The sequence below is a fragment of the Nuphar pumila genome, chromosome 5 (assembly GCF_984573655.1).
Source record: "Nuphar pumila chromosome 5, dmNupPumi1.hap1.1, whole genome shotgun sequence".
NCBI classification, from domain to species: domain Eukaryota; kingdom Viridiplantae; phylum Streptophyta; class Magnoliopsida; order Nymphaeales; family Nymphaeaceae; genus Nuphar; species Nuphar pumila.
Genome location: NC_143253.1, coordinates 4,665,021 through 4,671,117, shown reverse-complemented (window position 1 = coordinate 4,671,117; position 6,097 = coordinate 4,665,021). Strand labels below are relative to the sequence as shown.

The following is a 6,097-nucleotide window of genomic DNA, read 5'->3' as shown; positions in this document are numbered from 1 at the left end:
AATTCCAAGGCAAATGCAAAATGCCTGTGAAGTTGGATTATCTGGATGTTGAGTTGACATGCCCTCATGCTCTTGGTGAATACAGAGAGCTAGCTTTAATCTTTCTTTTCTGAATTTTGTTAAAAAATATACAGACATTATTGATTGATAGAAATGATTAGTTAGGATCTTCTCTCAAAAATTGAAATTTTGATTGCTGCTTTGCAATTCAAAACATATGCTACTACTACGATGATGGAATGGCTTCCTTATGAATATGATGAACTGTAATGTCCATTGGCTGATTCATTAGCCAGAAGCCTCTTCTTTTCTTTTACTTTTTTTCTTTTTTTGTTGAGGAAATGCTGCCAAGCCTCTTCTAGAGCCTTAAATTAGCAGATAAAATCATGGTGTGGATATAAACAAGCTAACATGATTACTCTTATAGAGGCTTTCCTTTTTTACCCGTCATTGACTTAGCTTTTGATGTCAAGTTTTATCAACCGTGAAAATTTCTCCTTTGAACATTTGAAATATTAGTAAAGATGAATGAGGCCTATAAAGAACTATATTGAACACATTTATCTAGCAACTCTTACCATAATCGATAATATCAACTACCTAACATTTGATCTGTTCTTTGATCATGACACCACCACACAATTGTAGAAGTTTGCCGTTGTGCAGAATCCCTGATATTTTACATGCATACCTTATCACAGATCCACAATATTTTCCATTCCAGTGACATATGCTTCTCAACATGAAGGGTGCCATCTGTCTCTACATAGTGCTTTATTCTGTTGGAGCTCTATATCTCTACTCTTTCAGGACTATATCGGGTTTCACATGTGAAATTAGAGGATTATTTCAAAGGAGATGCAATGTTCATTACTTCATTAATATTACTATTTACAGGATCAAGGACATTTACTGTTCTCCCTGTAAATTCCAATATACACATGTGTGTGTGTGTGTGTGTGTTTGCACATACTGATTTGAAGCTGATCAAATTTGTGCAGTGGGAGCATTGATTATTAACTAATTGATCTCCTCTTGTTTGTATGTGATAACTGGACAACTTTTCTCTTCCAAATTTAAATGTCATCTAATCCTTCTAATATTTCCAGAATAGCAGCTGCAATGTTACTTTTCATTCTTATTCTTGATAATTACTAACTTTATGATTAGTTTTACACAGAACTATGGTACCTCATCAAACTCCAGACTAACTGATTCAAAAAGGCTGACAATTTCCCTAGCGGATGGTGAGAAACAGTGAGATTGCATCTGGGATCATAATGCGCGTTTATGAACACCCAATGTGAAGTTGCTTTCATGGGATAGAGCTTAAAAATATTGAAGGCCATTATAAGCCAAACACTAAATACTTTTCCTACCAAAAAGTCATCAAACTAAACTCCATTCCATTGGTAGGTCACTGGAAGAAAAGGTAGAAATCAACCACCAAGAACAATGATTCGAAATTCGAGAATATTCTTGTCAAATTTTTTTAAGATAGCAGGGCAGAAAACCACCGATTTTCTGTTTGATGAAAGGTACAATAGCTATCTATTTGTCTATATGTTTTTATGTCTGCCTAAAATTTTAAATTTTATATATGCTCATACATTTTTGAGATTTTCTCAAAAAATAATGTTTTTTAATTTATTTTACATGATTTTCCCTTGGTAAGAAAATTCCGGTGCCCAGATTTGTGACATTGTTTTTTTTTAATTATTGTGGAGAAACCACCGCTATGATTTGGAGATCCCATTACAGGCCGAGAGCTGTGACATTGACTGCAGACCGGGTTAGGGCCTGCAGTGTAAAACTCCACGACTACTACTACCTGTCTTAATTCTCATGATGAGTCTCCAAAGGGCAAGATTCATCTTTAGATTCAACCTCAGTAGAAATGTTCCGTGCAGATACACAGACTTTCAAACATGAGATTTCTTTGCTAAGAGGCGAGTCATGGATGACAAACAACAAGGTTATCCAAAGAGTGAGATATAAGAAGGAATCCTCAATCTATTTATTATTTGTCACAAAAAATGAATGGAACATATAATTGGTACAAATGACAATGTTTCCTGTAATTTTTGTGTCAATGAAGTAAAATGAATCAGAAGAGCTGGAATAGATAATGGTAAGGTAGAAAGGAGCGCCGAAGCAACTAGTTCTTGTAGGAACACTCTGCAGGAAGGCCCTGAGGGAAGCGCTTTGCATCGTTGCAGTAGTTATAGATCATGTACCTTCTCTGCAACAAGCGTGTCATCTTCCTACTCCAGTCGTCCACTTGGGGGAGTTTTGGGCCTTGTTGGTTGCCATTTGAGGAAGAAGTTGAGATGGGTGTGGATGGTTGTGGGCCACAGAGGGGTGACTTAGAAGATGAAGGGCAAGGGATGGCCCTGAAGTTTGTGTAGGAGGCGATGAAGGGGGCATTGGTCCAGTTGGTCTTCACACGACCCCCTTGTGTTGCCCAATCATCTGCATTCCATATGCTTGCATACACCCTCATTGGTTGGCTTGTGGGGAATGGGATACCGAGAGACTGCTGATTGGTGAAGACTCTGATGGGCCTCCTATCTACATAAATTCTGAAAAACAGATACAACAAAGATGGATGATTACTAATTCAATAAGGCAAGGCAAGGAAGATAAAAAAAAGATGAGGTGAATAGGGATTGGAGTATTTACATGATGTACTGTGGGTTCCATAGGATGCAGTAGGTGTGGTATGCAGCCGTGGGGTCGAACCAGAGGTAGAACTGCATCTCTCTGTTCCCTTTCCCTTGAGCATAGATGTTGGTGTGCAGAACATAAGGTTGGCCAGTCTCGTTTCCAAGGAACTCCAGGTCTATCTCATCGTGAGCTGAGCCTTGCGATGACATCTGCTCATTAATACCAAGAACATCAATGAGCAAAAACATACAAAAATTAGGCACGTTTATCTTGCATTGTTTAGAGTGAAAGATATAATTGTGTGTATACTGATAACTGGGAGATTCTTTTTCAGAGAGAAGTAATAATTTTTTGAAACAGAAATAATATTCAGTGAACATAGGAAGAGTCAAGTACAGGAACGTTTAAGGCAGGGTGACGAGAGGCCAAGATGCAAACCAATAAGAATGCAGAGTACAAACAGAAAAAACAGGGCATTAAATCGGAGATTGTGAGCAACTTACATAGAAGGTAGTAACAGTGCCTGCAGAGTCACCGGCGGGCAATTTGATCCGCATGTCGATTCGAGCAAACAAAAACTCCTGTTTTGATTGGAAACCAGATGCTGCACAACATGCACCATCATACATGAGAGAGAGAGAGAGAGATTATACGTGGGGTATCACTTTTTTTAAGTACCTGAGAACTGATCCAGTCTAAGATCAACAACATTGTCCCCATTTCTTATGGTGGGTTTGCCTCCAGTGATATCGATATTCTGTAAGAACGTTGCAGCAGTGGAAGAGATGGTGGTGAAGGCTACCAACGCCACGATAAAGGTTAGGTAATGCTGTGAATATGCCATTGGTGTTGCCAACGAAATGAAGGGAAAAAGAAAACTGAATCTTTTGATTTGAGAGTACTGAAAGAAGCTGGGGGTTCTAGTTGTGATCTTGGGGGAGGGAGGGACTCTCCATATTTATAGCTCCCCAAGATTAGCTAGTGATGGTAGTGGAAAGAGGGAGAGGAAGGACCCGTGCTTGTGTTAGTGTATTGTATATGAGTTGGCTAACACCTGGAAACACTCACCACGCTGCTTTTCTTTTCTGTTTACAGCACCATGCTTCCATTCTTTGAATTTCTTTTCCAGAGGTTACCCCTCTCTCTCGCTAGAGTCAATTGTGTAGGCTTAGACGCGTAGAGCTCTACTAGTTCGGTCTCCAAAGAAAACAAACGTATCCAGTTGTCCCATTCTCAGCAGATAGAGAAGACCATGGTAGCCGACCTCGGTGATTGATCGTTTAAATCGCCGATACACTGCGATTGATTATCTTCCCGAGGGGCGATTTTGGGTAAAATCGACGAATCGTAAACTCACCGATGAATCGAGATTTACCACGAGTTAGAGCCTTATTTTAAAGTCGCAAACTCAAGTTATCTTATTGGACTGTTTGTCCTCAATAAAAAAAAGTTCAAAAGTTTTCAAATTTTTTTATTTTTTAAGGTTCTCAGGTTGTTTAAATATAATGATTATTTTCGTTATGCATATGTTTAATTTAAAAGAAAAACTAAGAAATGATTTGAATCTATTCATATTATTCTATTGAAATTTTCAAATTTAAGGTTTAAGAAAAGCTAATCATGAAAATAAAGATTAAGGTTGATTGAATAAATTAATTTTAATTTTAATTTTTTGAATAATCACAGTTCGATGAATAGTTAATCAATTGAGATTGAATATTTACCACCAATTTTATCGTTTAAAATTTATTCTGAAATTTATAATTTTTCATCTAGCTCTTTTAAATGCTCAAATATGATAATTTTTATTCTGATTAATCATGCTTTTTTTAATCTCTACATTGCACGCAGTCGTATTCTCAATCCCAACCACTAAATCTATATATTAAATAATATTTTCAAAACACCAGAATAAAATCTTCAAGATACAACTTACCTTGAAAATACTTTGTTTTTATTACGATATTAACATGATAAAAACAAATTTTATTGATGTTTATTTTTTTATCTAGAATTATACTGAACTTTTCCAGAAATTTTTTTAAAATAAAAATTTTATTTTATTGTGAGTTATTTCTCACCAAGGTTTTATTGCAAGATTTTAATTTATCGCAAGATTTTTATCGTAGGGTTTTGACACCAAGGGGTCACTCATATGGTCTTAGGGTCATGGATAGACCTCCTAAATGCTGTTGTGCATTAAACAAATGCTGTTGTTTACACGTCCAGGTTGGGATCAGGTGATACTGAAAATCACCATCAGTGGTGATTTTTTCAATATCAACCACAAATCATGGAATGGCCCTTTGGGCTAGGCAAAGGGCATTTCCGTCCCACCAGCCTACGAAATGCCCTCCGTACAGGAATGTGTGGTGGTTATTGAAAATCACCACTAGTGGTGAGTTTAATATCACCTTATCTCGACCCGTTGAATCCAACAGCCTTTTGTATTTTTAAGTGGGTTTTAAAAATGCCTTTGTTTGCTTTTTTAAATAAAAGTTTCTTTCCGTTTTGGTTGTTAATAGTTGCAATAAACAAGCGATAAAATTGTGATATTATCGTGAGATATTTAAAGTAAGCAAGATCTGGAAAATCTCACAAAATTATCTGGATTGTCATGTTTTGTTATTATATCATCATGATAATACTGCGAGATTTTCAAAATCTTGGGGATACAATGTTTCACTAATCTTGAGACATTGTTGTTATTGTGATTTACAATCACAGGATATTGAGAAAATTCAAGAATCACAGGCATTACTTATGTCACAAAGACACCTGAACATTAGGACTTGTGACACGGATTCCATTTTTAGTTCAATTACCCACCATAAGTTCATTTTTTTTAAAAAACAGGACACGATGACACTAAATTTTGAATTTTTTAATCAATAAAAACTATTTATAATAATTTAATATTAAAATGGGTTTTTCAGATAGATGGGTAAATTTTTATAAGGTTTAAATAATCAATGATCTAAGATTTTACTAAATATTAAATGCTTAAAAAATATATTTTTTATCAAAAAACACAATCCAAGAATTAATCATGATGAACACATCTACATGGTCAGATTTAAGTAAAACATGAGAAAATCCCTTCAAAATCCTGGTTAGCTAGAAAAGTGGTCAGCATCTCTCTCTCTCTCTCTCTCTCTCTCTCTATATATATATATATATATATATATATATATATATATATATATATATATATATATATATATATATATATATAATGGCTAGATTATGAGAATTGAAAATATGACTAATGTATGAATCACAATTTTCATGCATTTTTTTTATTCTTTTCCATTACTCTTAGGTTGGCCTTAGCGGGGGGTACCTTCTCACACAGGATAAACTGCAGAATATCGGATTCCAATTTTCCTCCAAACGTGAACTTTGCAAGGCTTCCAGTGAGGACTGTAAG

General features: G+C 35.6%; 1 pseudogene; it reads right to left on the bottom strand.

The window, feature by feature from the left end:
- Positions 1-2,158: 2,158 nt before the first annotated feature.
- LOC149836546 (putative xyloglucan endotransglucosylase/hydrolase protein 21 pseudogene) lies at positions 2,159-2,503 on the bottom strand (annotated as a pseudogene).
- Positions 2,504-6,097: the final 3,594 nt, after the last annotated feature.